The sequence below is a fragment of the Botryllus schlosseri genome, chromosome 13, assembly GCF_051294905.1.
Source record: "Botryllus schlosseri isolate E-star chromosome 13, Bs_hap1, whole genome shotgun sequence".
In the NCBI taxonomy this organism is placed as follows: Eukaryota; Metazoa; Chordata; class Ascidiacea; order Stolidobranchia; family Styelidae; genus Botryllus; species Botryllus schlosseri.
In genome coordinates, this window is record NC_137248.1 from 15,718,692 (window position 1) to 15,744,952 (window position 26,261).

Consider the following 26,261-nt stretch of genomic DNA (forward strand, 5'->3'; position numbering starts at 1 on the left):
CACTTCCCACGTGGAAGCATGGTGCCGTTCCCATTCGAGAGTCTGACAACGAGGTCGAGTCAGAACGTGGTAGCTTAGGATAGACGGCCGTTACAGTATGACAATCCAGACCCTTGCGAACCGTCATCGTTGGTCCTTGTTTTACGTTACCAGACGGCTGCTCAGTGAGAGGAACGTAAGCCGGAGGGTCATATTCTGGTGCAGTTGGAGCTACTGTAAAAACGGGAGATTGGATGCTATCTCGTGTAGCCTGTGCATGCGACTTTCCGAGCTCAAATTCTGACGTAAGGATGTCATTCAGCACGTCGGTGGAGAACTTCCCGCTAACTTTTGTTGTGGCATCGCAAACAGCTTTGAGGTCCGCTTGAGTTTTTCGAACCTCTTTCTTTGCCTTTTCTAACCCTTTCATGGTCTCCGGTAGAGCTGTCTTTACTTCTTTTAATAGCTCCGTTTGTTCAGCCACATCTTTAGCAAGTTGTCTTTCTTGTCGCCGTACATCTTCATGGCGTTTTTGTGTTGCTTTAAGCAAGGTAATGCCCTGTTTAAGTTCATTTGTCGCTTCTGACGACCTTTTCCTTTTAAATGCTTTCAATATTCTTCGCATAGTACTCTCTATTGACTAGAGGAAGTACTGTTGACAAATATTAGATCAGGCGAGGATGCGTTGAAAAAGACTGTAGGTCCTGGCGGCGTATTCGTGGTTTTGACGAAAGCAGTGGGTTCGCTGCTATTTGATCCCAAAAATACGTTCAACAGATTAGAAAACGCTCCAGGCGATACGTGCAGATAAATTGCTGCCAATATTATCAGGAGAGATACAGACGAGGAAAGCAAGGATACAACAAGTACAAGTTTTACGATGGTCGTCTTTGAAAGCATCGATCGGTCAACGTTTGAACACCGGAAGTATTCCCCGTACTGGCCACCAATTTTGTTTTTATAGTGCAGCTCCACAACGATTGTTATGCGAGTAGTCCACACTTGTTCGGGTTACTTCCTAGTAAAGCGTTGCCTTTCGTTTGCTTTAGTATCCTGACGACGTCTGTAAATGGTGATTGGAGCAACAACAGTTGTAGGATTGTTTCTTCTCAAGTTAACAATGACCCTGGGGTCCAGAATTTTAACCTACCTTTATCTACTGATAATCTAGAAGCTTAATACAACCAAATACTCCAATCATTATCAACCAATTATGGACACAAAAATAGGGCGCTTCTATATACATCGTCCCGTACGGGTCTATCAGAATACGAGTAAAAGCTAGGCCTATAAATATGTCATGCATGATTGATAACTTTTCAATACTCCAAGGTTAGTTTACACATATAAATGTGAAGGCCTTTCCTGCCTCGACACACAAGCATATGCAATATACAAGAAACATGCCAATAGATGTTACAAAAAATACACTCAGAGTTCAAGTTGACCAACTTGCGGACCATCGTGTTTTATAGGAGTTTCCCAGTCTTCCAGCTGTAGCTATCGAACCGAAATCAGTCCAGAAACCGACCCCTTGTTTGAGTACTTTACATCTTATAATCACCAAGTACTTTTCGTGTCGATTCGGGGATCGGGCATTCCAACATAACGCGGGGATTGTTGAGGGTTCGTCGTAGGTAGACATTCCGAATGCAATATCTCTACGCTCTTGGCTCTTTTCGTCTTTAGTTCATCGGCTTCATGGAGCTATTCCAGCACATTTCATTGGGCATCTCCATTTCTGTATACTTTGCAACTTCGGCTAGCAGTCAATCCTATTTTATCGCACTGCTTTAGTTCTGTATACTTTGCAACTGTGGCAAGCAGCCGATCCAATCATTATAAGGCTAAGAGCTTCCAGAGGGACATCCGAACATCACCCTTCAATGCCAAAAGATGTCAGGCCCTTCCGCAATAAATCGTCAATGTCCTGTTTTCTGGATATAGTCTGATACTGGATGCTTCGTTTTGGGCTGTGTTTCGAGAGTGCTGGACTGCTGGTGGCTTTACATTGGTAGAGCCAGAAATTAGCCAAAACTAGAGGACACATTCATGATGTCTGCATTGGTAGTCATTGGATATTACAACTGAATGCACAATTCATGTGGGCACCATACATGGCATATTTATGCATACACAAATATATTATATATACTTCAACTCACTGCAAAAATTCGCATACATGTAAAAATGGTGGCGCCATTTTCGGTAAAGCAACCTGATGGTATAGCTAACTACTAACATGCATACGACAATTCCAGATAAGCACAAAGTGCTATCAACACAACGGCTAAATCTACAAAGCATATTCGACTGTTCATTCATTAACCCAGCATGCACAAATTCGAAATACAAAATGGCGGCATTTTTGTTAACTCAATACGATAGTGAGTATCGGCAATTATAAAGTTCGAACACGTTCTGTTAATTTAGCGTTGACGCAATCGATCTCATGAAACGAAAGCGTGAACCCTGGGACTCAATATTCGACACATCAATTTCGCAAAAACTGATGTGTGTATTTTTCTATTGTAAATAAGAATTTTTGTTTTTAATTCTATTGAGAGTTATTTAGGGTGATTATATCTGTTGCTTACGCAACGGCAATTATTCTTATTAACGGCTCATATGGGCAGCCTCATGACTACAGAAGTCACCTTTATTTTTTCGGTTACTATGATTCCTTACCTTAACAATTTGGAGGGGCAGTGTAGGCATTCTCTGAAATATAAGATTTGCAGTGCCTGTAGTTGAGAGCTTAAATTTACGACCTTTTACTTCGTATAGCTACAAGCCATGGAGCGTGGATTTATGGATTTGAGACTCAGTGACAGTGCGGCTCGTTTCGGAAAGGCACGAACTTACACCGGCGTTTCCACGCTATTGAATTGTGAACAGTCCACCGTATTATATTTATGTTAGCATCTTGGCACATAAGGGAGGCTTGAGAACGGTACGACTTTGATAGTCGTAGCTTTCACACATTAAAGCGGATCAATAAATTCGTAGCTCATCAAATTTCAACGTACACAAACTAGAATAGTTGCGCCTCGATGTAGGAATCGTCACATACATATGACTAGCGCATTCCTAACTTTCAAGTCCTTTTTCTAGATAGGGCGTCTTGCGCAAAGTCGTTATTGTTCAACAATTATCCGGCCCGCAACGTAATTTGAGTTTGACACCCCTGGGAGTTGTCTATGCGGCTCGGACCTCGTTGTCGCAAATACTTGGCGTTGAATTATTGTGCCAAAATGCCTAAATTAGGACACGACGAAGCAAGCTGTACGCAAAAGCACAGCTAATGTTTTAGAACTTTAGACTAAGTGAAAAAAACCAATTGACCTTTAATATCAGTGTGCCAAAGTTTGAGTGTCCGGTGTGTAATAATCATGAACTTATTTGCGGGAACATGCACAGATTATACCAGAAGCCTAATATATACTCCATTCCGAATCGAATCACTCACATACTTGATATGGACCAGCCCTAATCACAAGTCATTGCGATGACCGGTAATGCCGAAGAATATAAGTATCACGGATTAACGTATTCATTTTATTTCCGCAATGTACGCATTAATCTTAGTAACAGTCGTGATGCTTGAGATCACTTGCGACTGCATGGTGACATGGTATCTGTCCTATAAAACTATAAACCCAGCATAGAACCCAGTAGTTTGCCACAGGCTAAATCGAATCCCCCAGTGTGGCGATTCCAACCGATACGCTGCAATGCGTCATATTATGCCATTGCAAGCAATGCCCAAAAGGATATTGGAATCAGATGCCAAAATCATACGGCGAAGATGCCATTTTCAGTTTATATGTAAGGAACAGCTATAATAGCAAAACGTGTCGGCAGCAGGCTGATACCATAAATCATAAAATTCCAGACCTACTGTCATTATGTGCCGCAAATGATTGTATTTGCAAACGTCTTTAGCAGGGATTGGCAGTACTTTAATAGACACAGGCAAAATTATGAGTGAGCGAGTGTTTGGCGGGCCGAAATTTTATTGCATGGTATATTTTATGCTTATATCAGTATATTATACTATCTGATGCAATCTCAATCATCCCAACCGCAAGACACAAGCATTTATACTTCAGCAACGCAGAATGAATGCAATAATTGGTGCAGCTTGCTTTACGAAAGATTGTCAACTTCTGACAATAAGTCAGGTGAAGCAAGAGTCAGACCATATTCCATATGGGTTTCCAAACTTCGTGATATTAGCTTGTTCTTCTAGAATTTTATTGTTCAAGATTATTGCTCACATGCGTATACATGCTACTAAAAATCAATGCAATGTCTTTTGCATTGTTGGTCACGTGATAAAGATAGATTTCAAGGACGTACTCTCTATAGTGATATGCTCTTTGCGTTATATTTGTCATTAAATTCTACTGCCTTGCATTTCAGAAGATTCATTTTAATTCATATCAACAATGGTATTAGCGTCCGCGTCAAACGGAGTACTGAATTTTGTAGTAGCCAGAATTTATCTTGTAGAGGAGAAATGTCAGGAAGCGGGTGAATACTCAGTAGTTAAATATCGTATTACGGTTAGAAATGTATAGCTTGTACTAGTTTCTCTCCCCTCAGTATAGAAAAGTGAGCTTACTTTTATTTATACTCAGTAGTTAAATATCGTATTACGGTTATAAATGTATAGTTTGTACTAGTTTCTCTCCCCTCAGTATCGAAAAGTGAGCTTACTTTTATAACCGTATATGCTTGAGTTTAATCTGCGAACATGTCAGATATAGGCCTAAGTATCACAGCTATATTGACTCTCTGCTTTTAGTAACATTTGGTTTGACTGCTTCAGTTATTATGCGATAAAATCAGATTTACAGTTTGTACTATTGTGACCAAAGTATATTAAGGTTTGTTATTTTGACACACCATACGTTTGGGATCGTATATAAATAGGCTAACTATGATGCAAAAGTCAGTTATCTATAAATGAACAGTTTGAGACTCTGTCATTGCGTCTAAAATTTACCCTTCACACTCCATTGAATGTCCCAGTGCTATTGTTCTATAAAATTTGACTAACTTGTCATTAATCTTAGTCAACTTCTTTTCAAACCCTGCTAACTTTCTAGACTCTTTATGCCGTTCAGCTCTGTGTAGGGTGAACTGAATTTTCTGTTCTTGCGCTTCGAGTTATATTCAGTTATGAGCGGAAGATCGTTGACATGCCTGCACCCGCCCCCCGTCTTTACGAGCAATAAATTACTTTCGGAAAGTAGGGGCTGACGCACATCCGAACATTCATTAGGCAAATTTTCTGCCCCTATAAGGCGTCCTATGGAGTGATTAAACCATCAATTGAGCAAGATCGTACCATTTCGCTTATAGTTAATAATTTCCTGCGCGTCATTACGCCATTACAACATTGCAATTCCCACCGCCTTCTGCAAAATTATTTTGCAAAAGTTTCGCAATTTGATTCCAAATTCGCATATTGACGCATTACATAAACAGCACTTGGCTCTGTTACCCAATCCGCAACTTCCTTAGTTACATCAATTATTTTTTCTCTTGTTATGCAATTCGTAGTTTTGTTAGTTATATAATTCTTAATTTTACTTATTACGCAATTCACATTTTTTTGCTTATTCTGCAATTCGCATTTGTGCTTGTTACGCAAGCCGCAATCTTCGGCCAGTTCGCGCGAATTAAATTTACTTTCCACAGAATTAACCAGGGCCGAAATCAGAAAAAAACTTCTCCATTTTTAAAAACCCCGATGTTATACTTGTAACAGTCACTGTTAACTCTCTAGCGCCCGAAACTACTAAAACCTACTTCGTTCAAAACGTGGTTTTTCGTGTATATAGTGTAGTTATCATCATATGTGTATGATTTTGACTCACAATATCGCCCTTTCACACATTATTAGTCAATCCAAGTTCTACAAATTAGCGGAAAACACTCCTGTTTGGGGCAAGTTGTCCGCAGAATCTGTCACGAGGTTCAGTAACTTTTCAAAGGGTCGTAACGAGGTTAGGACTTGGGTATCTCTATCCACGCCACCATCGCCAATCGAAAGACAGCGAGCAACAAACCAGTGGGCTCGACAGCGGTAATCACCCACGGAATGCTAGGCGACTGAACCCTTCCTTGCCACGTAACATTTAGGTACAAAGCCCCTTCTGTCGAGCACCATAAGACAACATCAATTACCAAGGTAGACTAATTCAGTAGGCTAATGGTGTTGTTATTTATCCGTTCCAATATTCGAAGATAAATCTATATTTAGACTTCAATAGATTTTGGTGAACATTAAATCTTTCCACGGCCGCAAAACTTCAACGCGACAGAACCCACTATGCGCGACGCAACCGCACGCCCGCACTAATCCGGCGTCACACAACCCCGACAAGCCATGCCAAGCGCAACTACCCCTCTATTCAGCTATTCCAAAATGTACCTTTTTCTCGTGACAGGCGCAAATGTTGCTATAGTACATAATACATTTACAATGTGTGTGGAATCTGCACAGTTCAAATTCAAAATATGGTCGACACCACGCATATTAATTCTAGTTATTGTTATTGTAAAACCATGTACTTTTTTGCCTAAACTGCAAAGGGTAAGTTGTTGATAGTTCGCATTCTACCATTTTGAGCTATACTACTTTATGGCCTTTCAACAGAATACCTATTCATAACTGCCTGCACCGCACAAGAGATTTCCGGTAATTTTTGTGGAAATCGGTACTTTAATTCAATTATTGATCTTACGCGCAGTCGTGACTGGTGCTATGTACATACTGTTTTGTTACTGACATATGTCAGAATTACCACTCTTATTTGTGTACTCGAATGCACGATGTAGCGCATTGTGTAATGCAATTTACTTATACTAAACCAAAGCCGCGAAACAAGCGGTATTCACTTCGTGTCGTTAGACAGCAGTAGTTGTAAAAACCAAATTGACAGAAGTGTTGGAAAATCAACTCACCCGACACAAAAACCTACCCACTGGTTCCGAAATATCTGATGCAAATGGTGATGCGGTATGCACGCATAACCACCTGCATTCATGCAGCTTACAACACCGACCACGATAACAATTTAGAATTGCTGTTAATACTTTTTGGCCACAACTATTCACTCGCTAGCCAATAGTTAGAATTCACGAGTTACTGATAAAGCAGTAAGTTACCGAATGTTTGGGGGACCAGTATGGTAGACATTGGTGGGGTTACTTCTTAGTCACTTGGGCAATTAAATTAACGACTATTAGTTCAGCGAGCCTTTCAAGATTTTTCTATTTATTAGCATATTCGTCAAGCAAAGTCCGCTGCAACAGATATATTTTCCGTGAGCATTCAAAGCTAGTGTTTTCCGTAACTTTGCGGTTTGTTAGATCACGCAATTCTACATTATAATGTCAGCTCATTTCAATTTGGATTCAAAAGTGCACATTCCCACTGTGTGCGTTCACCTTTGACCAAAAGTGATCGTCAGACTGTGATGTGAACACACACGTCTTCATAGATATGCCATTCCAATAACGTGCATATTGCGTAGCTTTGTACTGAATGCTTAATATGTTGCGATGTGGCAAATGGAGGTTTCAAAGCTTCCATAGTTGAAAATAATATCGCTCAGACGGTAGACGGACATAAAATTAACACCAACAATCTCCCCCACCTTCAAGAAATACAATTATTAATTCATTAGTTCAATTATTTCGTCTTTATTATTGACGATTTTAATTTGTCCTGCAAAGCAATAGCTGTTATTTACGTTTACTGGTTATTACGACGAGTAACACCCCTAATATATTTTCTAGTACTGTTTTTGCAGTACTTGGACCAACTCGATATTCTCAGCACTATGTTATGTGCTGTGGTCGTTGCGAATAGTATTATTATTATTATTTGGTCCCTGGTCTAATCGTCGCAAATATTATGTTCGCAGTTGGCGTCCAGCTCTCCGTCACGTCGTTTCGGCCCAATGTTGTTGGAACATTCTGGCCATCCCCTGACGAAATGAATCTGGTTAATTTGGTACTTACCTTCCGACCTTGATCTCGGGTATGGTAGTCCGCCCTGGTGCTGAAGTGTTTCTTGCTTGTGACGTAGTTGTTCGTTTCGATTTTTCTGGTCACTTGTATTGTGTCAGGCACTTCGTCATGGTATTGAGTTGTTGTTACGAGACGATTGATTACACGGATTGGTTGCGTATAGGGCTCAGTTTCGAACGTATTGCGCACCCGCGCTTTTAATACTGGACTTGACATTCTACGTAGCTCGGTCAGAACCGGGGTATTAATTTGGGATGATTTTATTCTACCAGAACTGAGCGGTCCAGACGATGGAACCGCGGCTGGAACCATGATCGCTACAATAGCACCGCTTGTGGCTCGAATATTGACGTTTTGGTCTGTTTTGTTCAGGTGTCTCATCGGAAATGCTTGTGGTGTTTATTCGTGTGACATTTGTGTACTGCCCCTGGCGGGACCAAGCGCAGTACATTGTATGTCCTTCTTTGACGGCCTGCGTAGATCTGCGTAGGCAAACAGCACAACATGTGTGGACTATCAGATCCCTACCGCCATGTGCGGGGCTAACGTCGTTTTTCTTGACAACTCATAACTCTACGATTCTCTCCCATTTGATCCCGTGCTATTCATATGGCAGGGTGGTTTTTTTCACTTGTTCCGTACTAGACCTAGTGATTCTTCCACCCTTAATTCAATGTATATGTGCAACACTTCCAATCCTACAACACACCCACTTTCTGATGCAACAACTATTGCCGTAGTAACTCCGGGTACTTATTTCACTAGTACCAAAATGTTTTTTAAACATTCATTTGAATACCCTTTCTTCCGCTCAGACTTCCACATACCGGGCATGATCACAAACCCTGCATCCAGTTGTGAAAAAATCAAACAGCAAAACACGTCGTCTGTCAACGGACTTTATTTTCTGGTGGATCTCGAGGTAGGTATAATGCATGTCCGCGGTCAGTACGAAAGTCTTTATTTTTACAAACGAATTTTCGAAATGCTGTGTATTCGCTACATGATGTGCTGATTTGTTTCACATGTACAAGCCTTCTCCAGGATCTGAAAGCATGTGTCCAGTCATAGACAAAAACAATGACGCAAAATCATTGACTTAGCAAATAACATTGGTTGTATCAGTAGACAATACAAAGTATTGGGTCGATCATGCCCCACCATTCGTTTCTTGTTTTCTTCAGGGTAACGTGTTCCAAACCTATTGCGACATGAAGACGGCAGGAGGGGGCTGGACCCTTGTCGCCTCTGTCCATGAGAATGATATTTATGGGAAATGTACTACTGGTGATAGATGGTCAAGTAGACAAGGAATGACCGCGGCCTATTCTAGCGTCTGGGAAAATACAGATACCTTTGGAATATCGACTTCAGCAGCGAGGGATGACTACAAGAATCCCGCATACTTTGCATCGAATGCGACAAACGTCATGATCTGGCATGTGCCGAATGGTACTCCGCTAACGCAATTCGCTGAAAGGTTTCTCTATTGTCTATCGATACAATATTAGATATCGTGAGCCTAAGCCATTTCATGTTCGTATGATAGGTTTCATGTAAATAGTATGGCATACGTAAATCTCTGTGCTAACGTTCGTTATTATATTTATGCGCTTCTGTCATTCAGATGTTAGATAATGTGTGGTTCCATCGGTGCATGTGACTCATTTCCTTTCCGACGTATTGACCTGACGCGTATGATATATGATAAAGGTAAATTTCGCTGATTTTGAAAATAGTTGTAGTAGGCATACACAGGAAAACTCACGCTAAATAATACGGTAATAAGACATATTTAGCGGACCAATTACCAGTTGCATCCTGGTGACGGCTGATCGCCTGCGATGACTGATAAGAATGAGTGATTGACCGCATATCGTTCTATCGAGTCATTACTGTCGCATTGCGTGCATAGCAGACTTGTACTAACTAAAAATTTAGTTAGTTGATGATCAACTAACTAACGGTTCTTGAGTAGTTCTACTCCTAGATCTAGTTGCTGATTTTCAAAACCGAGTCGTGTAGTTATGGTTATTGTTGCGAGTTTTAAACAACGAGTCGTTCTAGTTCTAGTTCTAGTTGCGTTATTTGAAAATCCAGTAGTTTGTACAAGTCTAGCTGCATAGAATTACTAATGTCATGGTGATACCATGAATACATGGTAGCGACGTGTTGTGATGGCTCATGATATTCCATTCCACTTGCCAGATTCCACTGGCCAATCAAAATCAGTGTCCCTTTCAGATCCTATCCACTTGGCTCCAATATGCATTAGGCCAGGGCCGGCCAACCCGTGTCCCGCGAGAAGGTTTTGAGTGGCCCGAGAGGGAATTTTAGAAATTAATGATATTACCAAAAATGTATTGCCCAGATTGTTAACTTGCAAGGCCCACCGAAAATTTGATTAGTCTGGCCGCAACACTGGGGATGTGATGACTAAAATAACAGTTTCCGCGCATTGGCAGATTCATATAAGCAAGTCAAATTTTGGTAGATCTTCGTACATTACATCAAAGCAGAATATTATGCGGTATATTTTCATGAAGTAAAAATTTTCTTCCCGTTTCCCGCAATATGTTGTCACTCGATTTCTTGCTTTTAATATTGTAATCCCTCCTGAAAATGAAAGAACGCCCAATGTACCAGATCAAGTCTAATTATAATCGCAATTACGAGAGAAAGTGTAGTTCAATATGCGACTTTGCGTTTGCGCTCACAGAAAGACCGTCGACGATGAAACATAGGCATAAAATGAATGACGCATGTTGGCCGAAGATTTTGATATCGATATTTCCTGGAGCCGAATAGTCCAGTTCACGCAAACTGAGCCCAGAAATATACAGCACACCCTTAATATACTCAATACAACAATAATATTGACCTACAAACTTTGAAACATTTTCGCGCTTCGCGCGGCTAGTGGCCCGCGCGATGGTTCGTCAAAGGAATGTGGCCCTTTGGTCAAAAAGGTTGGCCACCCCTGCATTAGGCCTAGGCTACTTGATCACGGGCTCCCACAACGCAAAGAACAATAACGTAATGTGTTTGCTGTATATTACAGAGCGTTGCTGATATACCACACCGAAAACGACTTCTTACAATCGTACGGAGGCAATCTCAGGTATCTATTCTCTCGAAATTATACGATGGAATCAGCTACATACGCGGTTGATGGGTCGGACGACGGTCCTGCTATACCAATAGTTTGGGACACGGACAATAACACAACAGTGTCGGTAACGTACAAAAGCTCTCTAAAGAATGTAGTTGAAGAGGGATACATACAGGTGAGTTGACTATAAGGGGATTGTTATTAGTCTGACATCAGAAAGCGTCAATCGCAATCGGCCACTGTTAATAAAATTTCTTGGCAAATACATTCGACATCTATTCGGCGTCAACTAGCCTACTGTATTCAAGTGTACTTCATAGATGACTTCAAACAGCAAAACAGCTAAAAACCTAAATTTATATCCGTTCTAATTTCCTTCAAATAAGCTGGCATTTTGGCATGTGATGTATATTATTCGCATTTTCTTGAGATGTCTCTGTTGGCACTGGGCCTGGTTATGATAATGTAGTTTCTATTAAGGTCTTAGGTCTTGGGACAGATTGAAACTATTTACTGTGTTTAGTTTCGAATGGTGGAATATGCGACGTACATCGCCGCACTCTGTCCGGGAGTCAAGATCAACGGCCAGAGTCGTACCTACACTGAAAGCTTTTGCATTGGAACCACCACCACTAGTACAACATATCCCTCGAAGTGCAACGACTTCGCAATGATGGAACAAGGATATGCGAAGCCGGAGCTAACGAAGAGTGCTGTGATGATATTTTATCGATGATGACATGGATCGTCTTCAGGGCAATATCGATTGCGAGAGATAATCCGTCTCACAGTGATTACCGACGCTGTGTATTGCTCGTTCTCGTGGATAATTTGTACAGTCTTTCTAAAAAACCGTTGATATCACAGGGGCGTAAAACTCGATTTCACCGATTACCGCAGCAGCATAATGACGGCCTAACCAAAGCCAAGCATCTTACTTATGTAACACAACACGATTATGACGATAACTCAGTATACTTACAATACGATTTTACAGCTCTGCGATATTATGGAGAGCTTCTTGGATTTGCCTGCGGACTCAAAATTTAGAAGAAGGATCACGGCTATCCTTGAGTTCATAGAGCCCTTAGAGCAATTGTTCTCAGTCGGGTTGCCGCAGATCTATGGTTTTCGTTCTCTCAAGACAGAAATGCGACAACACCAAGTGCTGTAACATTCCGGTGCACCTGCGATCATGCCCCCCCCCCCACTCACACACAGTTCATCGCCATGTTGGACAAAACCTACAGTGTCGATATCTCGGGCGTCTTAATGTGCAACCCCGGATAACGCTGTCGCTGCGATCTGATCCCCGGGGTACAAATGCGAGCCAATGTACCTGCCCAAATGTAATGCGCGAGAACCTCATGCATGAGGTTTTACGATTGATGACTACGTGCGCGGAGTGACAATAGATAAGAAATTAGTAGTGATACATGCAATAACCCTTACTCTGCGTATTAAATTTGACGAAAGTCTAGTTTATCTTGATATTTTCATTGCTGTTGGCTAATTTTACGACGCTGGTTCCAAACATGTCAATAGATTTTCGCTATCATCGATGATAACCCTCTGTGGGGATGGGTTAGGAGTGGGGCAGGGCTAAACTGTACTACATAATGAAGAACACAAAGCTTATTTAGTATTACGTCGCCATTGTTGAGCTGTAGGCTAGGTTCAGATCTTCTATAAATAGATATGAAGAGGTGAACGATGTTCAAAACTCAGTTAACTCATCAATGTTGTAATTTATAGCTATTATCTTCATCAGAATAGTGGATTTTGACTAGTATCGCAAAAATCTGCCTGCAAGCTATTTTTTCTTCGTTCACGGGTGTAATACATTAGCAGATACTATCTTAGCTGAGTCAGATCCCTTTCAGTGTGACAACTTGTGATTGACGAATTGATTTAACGTTTTGTCCGTTGTAAAAGTCGTAATTGGTCGAAGACAATACACATTTCATCAAATTTATTATTACATTATATTATATATATCACTTCTACTAGGAAATGGGACAAAGCTAGGGCTCAGTTTCACGGTTCCGGGCTGGACACAATGATTCGAGTACTCGAATCTGAATCGAGTATTAATTTTATTGGTTCCAGTCGATTAGTAAAAGATGATTTTTTCGAGGAATGAAATTATACGCTCCTCGCAACTGAAAGTTAATTTACTAACGAGAATTATCGTTTTGATAGTATTTTCCACTGAGGAAGCCTTGAAACCATGATTGGCCGTGTCGCAGCATACGAGACATAGTACAAAGCTACGAACGTTGCTGGAAATAATACATTGGCGAAGTCATGATCATCCCACAACATTGTCAACAAGCGCAATGAAATGGTATGGTCGAGAAAATGCCAAAGAATCTTTAATGTAACGGATACCAGGCATTATGAAATTTGTGGTCGCATAAAAGATACATATTTGATCATTGACATAGTACATTCGGTTTTGATGTTATAATGAGTGATACTCGAATACTCGACTCGACTCGAAGCGCAATACGTGAATCAGAATCGAATCACCCAGGAACGCGATTTGGCGCTGCCCTACTCGTAATCCTGATAAAATACTAATATAAACGATAAACAAACCAGAACTACTACAACAACAACAGAACAGGCGACCGCCACCGCGTCACTCAACATATTGAGCCTTGTGTACTGCGAAGCACTTCAGGTAGCGAAGGATGAGCAATAAAGAAAGAACCACCTGGACACAAGTTATGCAGTAGTGCACACCCAATTGCGCGGAATTGGTTTTAATGATACATCAAACATATCAAATCAAGATGGATCACGTACGACTGTTAGATTTTTTACATTAGAAAACGAAATGTATTGTAATAAATTTCATGGATTGCGGTTGAATAGGAATCATTAGCTGACTACCTATATATGTGTAGTGTGTATTGTTATTGATGTTTTGTGATCGCGAGTCAATATCACAGCAGAGAGTCACGAAATATTCATAAATAAAAGCTGAATATTTCGAGTAACCTTTTGTAACAAAGGATGTAAAATGTTTGGGAGTAGCTAGTTTCATGCTCGTTTTGTATTGACTTGTATGTTGCTAGCGCCATGCATATGGTGTTCCGAAGTAGAAACGCACAGAATTTCAACGAAAGATGTTGTAATGACGTGATAATACATGAAAAAGTTTCACCTACCCAGGTTCGTTTATAGATTACTAACCTACGTAGGTTAGTAATCTATAGTTCGTTTGTGATCGTGAACCTCTAAATTTCTGAGGTTATCACACAAAACGCACAAAGCACCATCCCTCGAGTTTATGCGTGGCGTTCTGCTCTATTTCTGTAGTTCTTCGGATCTATTAGCGATTCTGCCTTCTGAATGGTATCAATGTTAGTTTTGAATCGACGGTGATTGATTGTGAGGTCATCTGTGATCATAATTCTAATGAATAGCTGTGAGTCATTTTGCGTCTATCCCCTGCTACACGCATGGAATCGCAATGATCAGGATATCCGTCGCAAGCCATGATATATGTGTCCATGAGCCCGTGATATTAAAATTGGAGTGATATTCAATTGACAATCAGCAACCACTGGTTCAACTTGGTTTTATAGCCATATATATGTTATCGTACCAGTATACTGAATGGCGGCGGGCTGTAGCGCAGCACAGAGCTTTAGCGGGACTATGTGTGTTAATAAATACTCATTATTCATGGCCGGCCGGATTACTGAATCGATACATTATTCACCCACAGGGCCGTAACAGCACTTCGTCAGGCCCCCCAAAAAACGTTGGTTCTGGGCCCCCCATATGATGATAAACCGAACCCCAGACCCCCCTCAGGTTATACACTGTTTACCGCTACTTATCATCTACATTGGGGGCCGTTAGCTGGGCCAGCTTTTATCGCCTGAACGCGCCAAGCGCGAAAAAATTCTATAAGTCATGATCGAATCGCGAAACATGATCGGGAATTGCATACATATTGCTATCATTTTTTATCCTCTCTCTGCTCACGCAATCAGATTTACAGGTAGAGCTGAGTGAAGTGTGTTTCAAAAGCTAGGACCCCCCAATAATAATTAAACATCTTCGGGGGTATACCCGTTGGCAGGAACGAAACAGCACTTCGTCAGCCCCCCCCCCCCAAAAAAAACCACTGGGTCTTGGGCTCCATAGGGTGAAAAGCCTACATCCAATTACGTTGTTCGCTTTTGCCACGTAATTAGACGTACTGTTTAGCGAGCCATCGCGAAGCGCGAAAATTTTCGATAATTCATGATAATATCGGTCAATAAGTTCGGGAATTGCATATATATTGCTATCAATTTCTTGCCCTCTCTGCTCACGTGATCAGATTTAACGGTAGAACTGAGTGAGGTGTGATGGAAATTGTAGGGCCAGTTGGTATGAATCCGTAACATGATGTAATTTCGCGACCTCCTGTCTGCTATATCAAAAATATAGAATCGCCCAAACGTAGGCTACTTAACTAAAACTCGCACACGATTTCAAATTGGCATTTCTTCCCTGGCGCATAATTTTTTCCTGTGGGATGGTATTTGTCTTGTGAGATTCAGATTGCCAAGACAGAAACATTCGGCGCCAGTCATTTGGCGCATATGGACAAATGAACCTATGTGTATTTTGTATATATAACGAAGTTTTCGGTCAACATAAGGGCAGTCCTTTTCGGCCAAGGTTTTTTCGCTGTCGATCGTTCTGGCACACTCCTTGGAGTCGCATGTTACATGGGCTAAAACTTTATATGTCTTGGTGCATCATGGCGCGGTAATGGCCGACGCCGATATGCCCATTTCTATAAATCTTGCGTATTTTTTCTTGGGGGAAGACTACCCCAAAATTAAGATACTTGGCCACTTGAAATCGCGCCCTTTGAATCGAGCCCCCTTCGAGCTCGGTTTGGGGTGCGGCAGTTACGGCCCTGTTCGCCCATTTATCCACATATACAAGGAATAAATCGTATTTAATGAACGTATTTTACCGACGTCATTGTCATTGTCAAGCCATATCTCGCCGATAATGGCGAAGACAAGGTGGATTTCAGAACAGCATTGTTATACAGGCTCCAGCATGTCTACTTCTCTCTGATCAATCAACACGCGATGCAATGACGCGATGCAATGACGTTTACGCAAGTAGCGGGGAATCTCGGCGGTCTGCGGCCGAGGGCCACATTATCATGCAAGACGGGAAGCTGTCCGCGGACCGTATTTTGCCCGTCACTGCCTTACACCCTGTTTACCAAGTATCCGAAATGACAAATCAATTTGCGAACATCGTTTTGCTCCATCCAAAGTACGCTATGCTTGAAAGTCGGTCACTCGAACGCCCGCTATTCGGGTCAGTAAATAGTCTGTCATATATCATCGGCAGTATGCTACTGTACATCTTTCTACATATAAGTCAAAATTGGTTTAGACATCGAAAATAAAGTAAATATGGCATGGGAAGAAGTTGAACACGAAATAAACTTTTTTGGAAGCTAACGATGGCGAATGGTTAACTAGCAAATCCACAAATAGATGCTGATTTCTAGTACCAGTACGCAAGAAAGTAAATTTGTAATACAATTGTATATTATAGTCAGATTGAAATATACTCACATATATTTGGTTGACACTCGTCGGGGTTATCGTCAGCAATAGAAAATTGAAAAGAACACTGTATTTTAACAATCGTAAGAAGCTAGTTTGGGGCAGCAAAAGGAGTTCGCGTACAATCTAAAAATAGTACGGACCCAACTATTAGCCTCGATTACTGTGACTTTCTTCTCGGTGACGTCATATTTGGTGCATATTCCGATGCGCTGTTAAGAATCCCACAACGCGCATCGACTAATTACCACGGTGAACAGTGAGCAAAAGCAAAATTCTCATTATATTAAAGTTCTGGTGAATTAATGTTATTTTTGTGATACAATATTAGTCTTCTGAGTAAAATATGATTCGATCATATTACAGTACAGAGATTCCAAGTGATGCGAGATAATAAGCAGGTTGGAAACCGTGCATTATATACCAAAATGTGCAAAGTGCCACACTCATAATGCTGCATTTGTAGGCTGTCTACCGGGATTGCATGAGAGAGGTTTCACGGATCATCAAGATACTTTTATATATATTCCAGAATATACTAAATTTTATTATTATTATATTATTTATTCACAGTAGTACTGGTAAATACACACATAATCCGGGAAGCAACCTGTCCCCAAATGAAAATGGCGAGATTGGAGTAAATTTTTAAAGTTTCAGTAATACAGTCAAATTGGTATTCCTATGCAATACATGGAGAAGTCAGATTACAGAATTGCAGTAGATGAAGAATTGGCAAGGGTTACAGTGCAGAGGTAGAGAAGATTGAAAATGAAGAATCGAAATTACAGAAATTGTGCTGTGATTCACAAGTGTAATTTTACTCCAGTGGTGCATTCAAGGCCTTTCGAAGAATATGCACAGTGCCCAATAACGTGATATTGTGGATCTTGTCGAATCGAACGTTACCCGGAATCTGTTGGATATGTCTCATGAGTTTTTTGCTTGCGACCCCTGTAGCACCAATGATTATCGGTACAATGTTTATTTTGCATTGCCACATATTCTCACATTCCATTTTGAGATCTGCGTATTTCGATTGTTTTTTCTGATTCTTTTTGTAGTATGTTGTGATCAGCTGGGACAGCCAGTTCAATGAATAACCAGTCTCTTTTTTTTAGTTTGACTATCATATCCGGGCTGTGAAGTTAACTTCTTGTGCTGTCCATGAAGAGGCATTGACTCCCATATCATTTCTCTCATTTTGAGTGTTGCATTTTTGTATTGAACTCGTGCTGCTTTTGCTATTGTTGTTGATTTGGCAACAATGTTTTCAGCAGTGTACAGGTTAGTTCAGTGTTTCCCAGCCGGTGGAAATTTGAAATTTTTAGGGGGGAATCTGGCTTAATTTTTTTATGGAAAATCTGGCTTTGACATTGTATCGGAAGATATACTGGGATCACAAGGTTTTTAGATTTTTATGGTACAGAAGTCAGAACTGTTAAGTAGAAATTAGTTTTTTGCAATTGTATGTTTCTTTGGCGGATTTCAAGCTAGGTGTCTTCCGTAGATATTAAACCCCCTAATAAAGTGAGGCTCACGAGACGATTTCGTTTGGTCTCTCGACCAAATTGCTATTAAGCAAGAAAACGTCAGGCCGAATTCAGCACAAGGCCGCTAGTGAGATTGTTTAACTTTTTAAGCCAACATATGAGCTAGCGTGAATGACATACCGTCCCAAATTCATCGATTCAACCCAAGTCCATAGCAAGCGGACTTGGTGATATATTTTTCGTCAGCGGCTACTCGACCGGTCAAAAACAGGATTTTAGCTCAAATATCGGCCAAGGGGGGCACGAGACGAAAAAGGTTGGGAACCGTTAGTTGTTTCCATGTTAACTTCTCTGGCGTACTTGTCGTGTCGATAGCTCATAGATTTTGTTTAGCGCTGTTTGTCTTCCTGTGCAATGAGCATGCAATAAATGTTATCGCTGTTGTTGATGTACTGTGACAAGCCGACGATTTCTGTTTTGAAAGTTTGTTCAATGTCTTGTAGTTCTCGACCGCCTTTTTTTCTGGAGATGTACAGTTTTAGTGTATCAGATTTTGGGTGATGAATGTGGTGCAATGTCATGAGTTTTCATGTCTTTGTGTCCAATTTTTTGATTTCATCTTTGCGCCAATTCACCACACCAAAGCTGTATCTCAAGACAGGCACCGCCAGACTGTTTATGGCATTGATTTTGTTTTTTAAATAGAGTTCAGTTTTGAGGACTGACTTGAGCCTGCTAATGTATTCTTTTTTTAGACTTGATTTCATTGCAGCATGTCTAATGTTGTCGCTTTCACAGATCTCTAGATACTTATAGTGATCTTCAGCATTCAATTCTGCTACTGCTTCACCCATTTGAACTTCATGTCGCCCGTGCTGGTGGCTCGTCGACGTCGTATGGTAAGTTTTGAGCATTTATCCAAGCCAAATTTCATTTTTATATCTTCTGAAAACTCATGAACAATTTTCATTTGGTTATTCAGGTCCACATCGGATTTTGCATACAGTTTCAGATCATCCATGAACACAAGGTGGTGAATCTATTGACCTTCAGAGTTTGCTGCTTTTTTCATCACGTATCCTGTTTCATTTTTTCTTTGCAACTCACTGAGTGGAGCTAAGCTGAGGCAGAATAGAAGTGGTGAGAATGAGCCGCCTTAAAAGATACCATTCCGTTTCTGAACTGTACAGGTTTCTGTTTCGCCTTGATCATGTTTGATCAACAGTTTTGTATGCCAATTTTTCATTGAATCTTCAATAAATCTGATAATGATCGGATTCATTTTGTACATACGCATTGTTTTCAGTATCCATGTGTAAGCGACTGAATCGAAAGCTTTTTTGTAGTCTATATCCAGGCCATGCTGAGATTAGTGTGTCTCCTCTTGCAGTTTTGAAGAATGGTTTTGTCAAGGAGCAGGTGGTCCTTACAGCCATGGGCGCCTTCCTTGCATCCTTTCTGCTCAGTCGGAAGGAGGTTTTCTAGGAGTTTGTAGCTTCGTTTTGCCAGGATTTTGGTCAGTGTTTTGTACATGGTTGTCAGGCATGTTATCGGCCTGTAGTTCTAGGGGTCCCTGGTGTTCTCATTTTTTGGAATAAAATAGGTGATCCCTTGTTTGAACCAGGATGGGATCTCGTGCGAGTTGGCTGAGGATAAAAGCTCATTGTAGGTCGCCGCTAGGTACTTATGTGTTGCAGTTAGTTTTTTCAGCCAAAAGTTTTTGATCTGGTCAGGACCAGCTGCTTTCCAGTTCAGTGAACTTTTTAGGACCTCCTTGATTTCTTGTTTTGTGATTTCTGACCATTGTTGTTCTGGTGTTTGTAAGTGGTCAGTGTGGTGGTCTTGTATCCAATTTGCATTTGAGTTGTGCAATTTTTTGGTTTCCCATATTCTCTTCCAAAATGATTCCACTTCTGCAGTGGCTGGTATTTTGCTGCTGGTAATTTTGTGGTTTGACTTTGGTTTCATCATTCGGAAAAATTGGCCAGATTTGCGAGCAAATAACAAGTTTTGGCGATATTGTGTTTCTCGTTTTTTAAATCCTCTCAATCGTTGTGCTTTGACGCATATTCTCATTTTTAATTCTTCTTGCAACATTGTCACTTTTTCTGTTGACTGTAGTTTGGTTTGGTGATCCAGTTCTATTCTTTTTACTTTATTTTTTTAATTTGCGGGAAACATTTCCTTTTTTAGTTCTGAGAGTATCGCAACATCACATCTTAGTTTTGCGATTTTGTTTTCAATTCTGCGTTGTCAAGCTGGCGTATGGCTTCCCTTTTTTTGACAGGTCTTGGTATTTTGCAGTGCCTTTTTGAGATAACTGCCGCAGTGTTGTAAATGAGGTTTTTGATTGTTGTTAAGGGACATTGTGGTCCTTGTTTGTCATTTAGAATTGCAGGTAGTATGGTTTCTGTCACAATTTTGTTCGCTACTGCAATATCAGTTTTCAGTTTGTTTGTAATTTGTAGGTCAGATAAATTCACTCTGTCATTTATATCCAATGTGGAGTTCATTCGGTCGATAATTTGATTTTTGATCTCCAATTCTAATTCCGTGTCCAAGTCATCATCGTTAGGTGATGGTGGTTCATTCGGGTGCCTGATGGTGTTTTCTACATCTGTTATGTTATTAATAATATATTCTTTATTCACAGTAAGAAACTGGTCAATACACAGATTACCCGGGGAGCAACCTGCACCCAAAGGAACATGGCGAGATTGGAGTAAATTTTTGAAATTTCAGTAATGCAGTCAAATTGTTATTCCTATGCAATACACGGAGAAGTCAGATTACAGAATTGCAGTAGATGAAGAATTGGCAAGGGTTATAGAGCAGAGGTAGAGATGATTGAAAATGAAGAATCGAAATTACAGAAATGATGCTGTGATTCACTAGCATAATTTTAGTCCAGTGGTGCATTCAAGGCCTTTCGAAGAATATGCACAGTGCCCAATAACGTGATCTTTTGGATCATGTCGAATCGAACGTTACCCGGAATCTGTCGGATATGTCTCATGAGTTTTTTGCTTACGACCCCTGTAGCGCCAATGATTATCGGTACAATGTTTATTTTGAATCGCCACATTTTCTCACATTCCATTTTGAGGTCTGCGTATTTGGATTGCTTTTCTGATTTTTTTTGTTGTATATTGTGATCAGCTGGGACAGCCAGTTCAATGAACTAGCATTCTCTTTTCTTTTTTAGTTTGATGATCATATCCGGGTGGTTGCTTCTGATTTCGCGGTCAGTTATAACTTGCACATCCCACAGAATTTTTACCTGGTCGTTTTCTGTCACTGGTGCTGGGCTGTAATCGTACCAATTTTTTGTCGAAGTGGTGATGTTAAAATGTTTGCATGATTCAAGATGAATGTAGTGACCAATCCTATTGTGTCTCCAAGTGTATTCGGTAGCTGCAAGTGCACCACAGCCGGACATGAGATGTGCTAAAGTTTCATTTTGGTTGTGGCACATTCTGCATTTGCCGTCCGTGTTTTGCTTCAGAATTCTTTTGCGATAGTATTTTGTAGGAAGCGATTAGTCTTGTGCTGCGAAAATGAATCCTTCGCTTGTCGGTTTCAGGCCAGAGCTGGATAGCCAGGTCCATGAAAGCTCGTCTACATGGGGCTGTGAAGTTAACTTCTTGTGCTGTCCATGGAGAGGCAGTGTTGGGATGACTCTAGTCATGACTTGACTCGAGTCAGACTCGAGTCACCTTTTTCCTATGACTTGACTTGACTCGAGTCACTTTGCTAAAATGACTTGACTTGACTTGACTCGACGCATCAGAAATGTGGATTGACTCGTGACTCGAAGCAAAATTCACGAGTCAATTTCAAGTCATCAAGTATAATCGGTTTCGATAAAAATCACTGTATTTTGCATTTGTTCGGATTGTTCGTGAAACGCTGTTGTAACCCGTCAGAGCGACCAATCATTTAATGATCGTGCGTTTTACTGAGCCTCCATTGTTCTCTCACAAATATATTGATCGCAAGCGAAGTGATCGAAGCTTACAGCTTACGTTGTCGTGGAGCAGTATAGTAAAGTAATTTTATAGCAAAATGTATATTTCTGTTCTCCGTTCTTACCTTAACCAAACTTCTTGTTTTATTGAAATTAAATTCTAATATAGTTTATATCGTCCTCAATCGTTGGCGCAGGCTCGAATTGTATCATATCATATCAATTTGTAAATAGGTAATGTTTTGCATCTAATCAATTCGTTTCTCATTCTCTATTTTGGCTGGTGACTACAAACTTAGGCTATGCAATTATGCATACGTAGTTTAGCAGTTCCAATCATATGTGAGCGATACAGCACCTTCTTGCGTGTATAGTTAACTCTATATTCCTTCATCGGTTCAAATTCAATGACCACTTAATCTGTATTTCAGAGCGCTAGCAATATGTCATGACGTAGCATATACCTCATACTTCAAAGGGCAACTTGACTTGAAATGTGACGTGACTCGTGACTTGACTTGACTTGACTTGACTTGACTCGACTTGACTCGAGTCACCTCCAAAAATCGAGTGACTTGACTTGACTTGAGTCACCTTCGAAAATCGATTGACTTGACTTGTCTCGAGTCAAAATGTGCAATGACTCGAAATGACTCGTGACTCGAAGGTAGTGACTTGATCCCAACACTGTGAAGAGGCATTGACTCCCATATCGTTTCTCTCATTTAGAGCGTTGCATCTTTGTAGTGAAGTCATGCTGTTTTTGCTATTGTTGTGGGTTTGGTAACCGTGTTTTCAGCAGTGTACAGGTTAGCTGTTTCCATGTTGACTTCTCTGACGTAGTTGTCGTGACGATAGCTCAGAGATTTTGTTTTGAGCTGTTTGTCTTCCTGTGCAATGAGTTTGCAGTAAATGTTATCGCTGTTGTTGATGTACTGTGACAAGCCAATGATTTCTGTTTTGAAAGTTTGCTCAATTTCTTGTAGTCCTCGACCACCTTTTTTTCTGGGGATGTACAGTCTTTGTGTATAAGATTTTGGGTGATGCATGTGGTGCATTGTCATCAGTTTTCTCGTCTTCGTGTACAATTTTTTAATTTGACATTTGCGCCAGTTCACCGCACCAAAGCTATATCTCAAGACAGGCACTGCAAGACTGTTGATTTTGTTTTTGGAATTGAGCTCAGTTTTGAGAATTGATTTGAGCCTGCTAATGTATTGTTTTTTTAGACTTGATTTCATTGCAGCATGTTTAATGTTGTCGCTTTCACAGATCCCTAGATATTTATAGTGATCTTCAGCATTCAATTCTGTTATGGTTTCGTCCATTTTGAAGTTCATGTCGCCAGAGCTGGTGGCTCTTCCCCATCGTATGGTAAGTTTTGAGCATTTTTTCAAGCCAAATTTCATTTTTATATTTTCCGAAAACTCATGAACAACTTTCATTTGGTTATTCAGGTCCGTATCGGATTTCGCATACAGTTTCAGATCACCCATGAACAAAAGGTGATGAATCTTTTGACCTTCAGAATTTGCTGCTTTTTTCATCACGTATCCTGTTTCATTTTTTCTCAGCAACTCACTGAGTGGAGCTAAGCTGAGGCAGAATACAAGTGGTGAGAATGAGTCGCCTTGGAAGATACCATTGCATATCTGAATTGTACAGGTTTCTGTTTCACCTTGGTCATGTTTGATCAACAGTTTTGTATGCCAATTTTTCATTGAATTTTCCATAAATCTGATGATGATCGGATTCATTTTGTACATACGCATTGTTTTCAGTATCCACGTGTGAGGGACTGAATCGAAAGCTTTTTTGTAGTCTATCCATGCCATGCTGAGGTTAGTGTGTCTCCTCTTGCAGTTTTGAAGAATGGTTTTGTCAAGGAGCAGGTGGTCCTTACAGCCAAGGGCGCCTTCCTTGCATCCTTTCTGCTCAAGCGGTAGAAGATTTTCTTGGTGTTTGTAGCTTCGTTTTGCCAGGAGTTTGGTCCGTGTTTTTGTTCATGGTTGTCAGGCATGTTATTGGCCTGTAGTTCTCGGGGTCCCTGGTGTTTTCATTTTTTGGAATAAGATAGGTGATCCCTTGGTGAACCAGGCTGGTAATTATGTATTGCAGTTAGTTTTTTTAGCCAAAAGTTTTTGATCTGGTGAGGACCAGCTGCTTTCCAGTTCAGTGAACGTTTTAGGGCCTCCTTGATTTCTTATTTTGTGATTTCTGACCATTGTTGTTTTGGTGTTTGTAGATGGTCAGTGTGGAGGTCTTGTATCCAATTTGCATTTGAGTTGTGCAATTTTTTGTTTTCCCATATTTTCTTCCAAAATGATTCCACATCTGCAGTGGCTGGTATTTTGCTGCTGGTAATTTTTTGATTTGACTTTTGTTTCATCATTCGAATAAATTGTCCAGGTTTGCGAGCAAATAACAAGTTTTGGCGATATTGTGTTTCTCGTTTTTTATATCGTTTCAATCGTTGTGCTTTGGCGCATATTCTCATTTTTAATTCTTCTTGCAACATTGTCACTTTTTCTGTTGACTGCAGTTTGGTTTGGTGCTCCAGTTTTATTATTTTTACTTTATTTTTTCCTTTGCGGGAAACATTCCTTTGTTTTTTAGTTCTCAGAGTATCGCAACGTCACACCTTAGTTTTGCGATTTTGTTTTCAATTCTGCGTTGCCAAGTTGGCGTATGGCTTCCCCTTTTTTTGTTGACAGTTGTTGGTATTTTGCAGTGCCTTTCTGAGATAACTGCCGCAGTGCTGTAAATGAGGTTGTTGATTGTTTTCAAGAGACATTGTGGTCTTTCTTCTTGTTTGTCATTTAGAGTTGCAGGTAGTATGGTTTCTTTCCAAATTTTGTTCGCTACTGCAATATCAGTTTTCAGTTTCTTTGTAATTTGTAAGTCAGGTAACTGCACTCTGTCATTTACATTCAATGTGGATTTCATTCGGTCGATGATTTGATTTTTGATCTCCAATTATAATTCCGTGTCTATGTCGCCATCGTTAGGTATTGTTGATTCATTCGGGTGCCCGGTGGTATTTTGTAATTCTACTTCGGCGATGTTCGGGTCATCAAGTGATTGTTGTAGGTTCAGGTCATCTTGGCCGAATTGCAGTTCCAGTGCCTCAGAGTTTTTTATGTTTTTGTTACACATTTCTCCCTCAATTTCTGCGAGTTCTTGTTCAGATAATTTTTTTTCATTACACACCGTCTCATTGTTGCCAGGGTATTGGCAGTCATGGTTGGAGAGTTGTTTGTTCTCTCTTTCCATTTTTGAAAAGTTCCTTCGGTTACTCCTGCCGAGTTTTCAAATTTGGCTACGAAGTAACATCTCAATATTTCTTTATATTCTTCCCTACTCCATCTGTGTATCTTCTTTTTTTCTTTTGCAGCAGAGCTGTTTTGTGTGGCACAGTTCGGGGTTGCACAGCCGCCATGTTGTGAAATATCTTCTCTTTGGTGTTCCTGTGTGGTCGGAGTTGACGAGTCCACTGGCGTCATCCACTTGGTCCCACGGCGGGTACGTCCAGGTGCGATATATCCAGATCGTTTCGCAGGCACCCACAGCAGTGATGCGTCAGTTCAGAAGTTAGGTGAAGTTAAAGTAATTTAATTAATTAACCTCTTAATACAACCAAATATTATTGGTATTATTATTACAAATATGAGTGGTGCTTTTCGCCATTTATGGCCTTGTGCGCCACGGTCGTCAGGAAATTTAAATCAAGCAGCAACTAAATCAGGGGTGGGCAAACTTTCGAGCTGGCGGGCCGCATTCATCATCAGAATCCATTCGCGGGCCGCATTATATAAAATGGGATTAGAAACCAAATCGCCATATTGGTATTTGATTATATAGTGAGGACATGGATATGCTTATTTAACACAAACCAAGCATTGCTTTGGTGATATCGTAAATGCACCTGAAAATGTGGCGAGATTTCATAGGCTGGCCGACCTCAATAACCAAATTTGTCAAAACTATAGAGATGAAAGTCGGTGGTCCCGATTCTTAGAACAGGATTGAAATTTACATCTGTCTGCAGCGATCTGTTC

At 40.6% G+C, this 26,261-nt stretch overlaps 1 protein-coding gene across 1 annotated transcript in view; it reads right to left on the bottom strand.

Annotated features, from left to right (window-relative positions):
• The window catches only part of LOC145453240 (uncharacterized), a 185,708-nt gene extending 159,862 nt beyond the window's left edge, over positions 1-25,846 (bottom strand). The window contains exon 1 of the mRNA XM_080331227.1: positions 25,828-25,846. The gene's annotated coding sequence lies outside the window, so the exon portion shown is untranslated. The remainder of the gene's footprint in view (positions 1-25,827) is intronic.
• Positions 25,847-26,261: the final 415 nt, after the last annotated feature.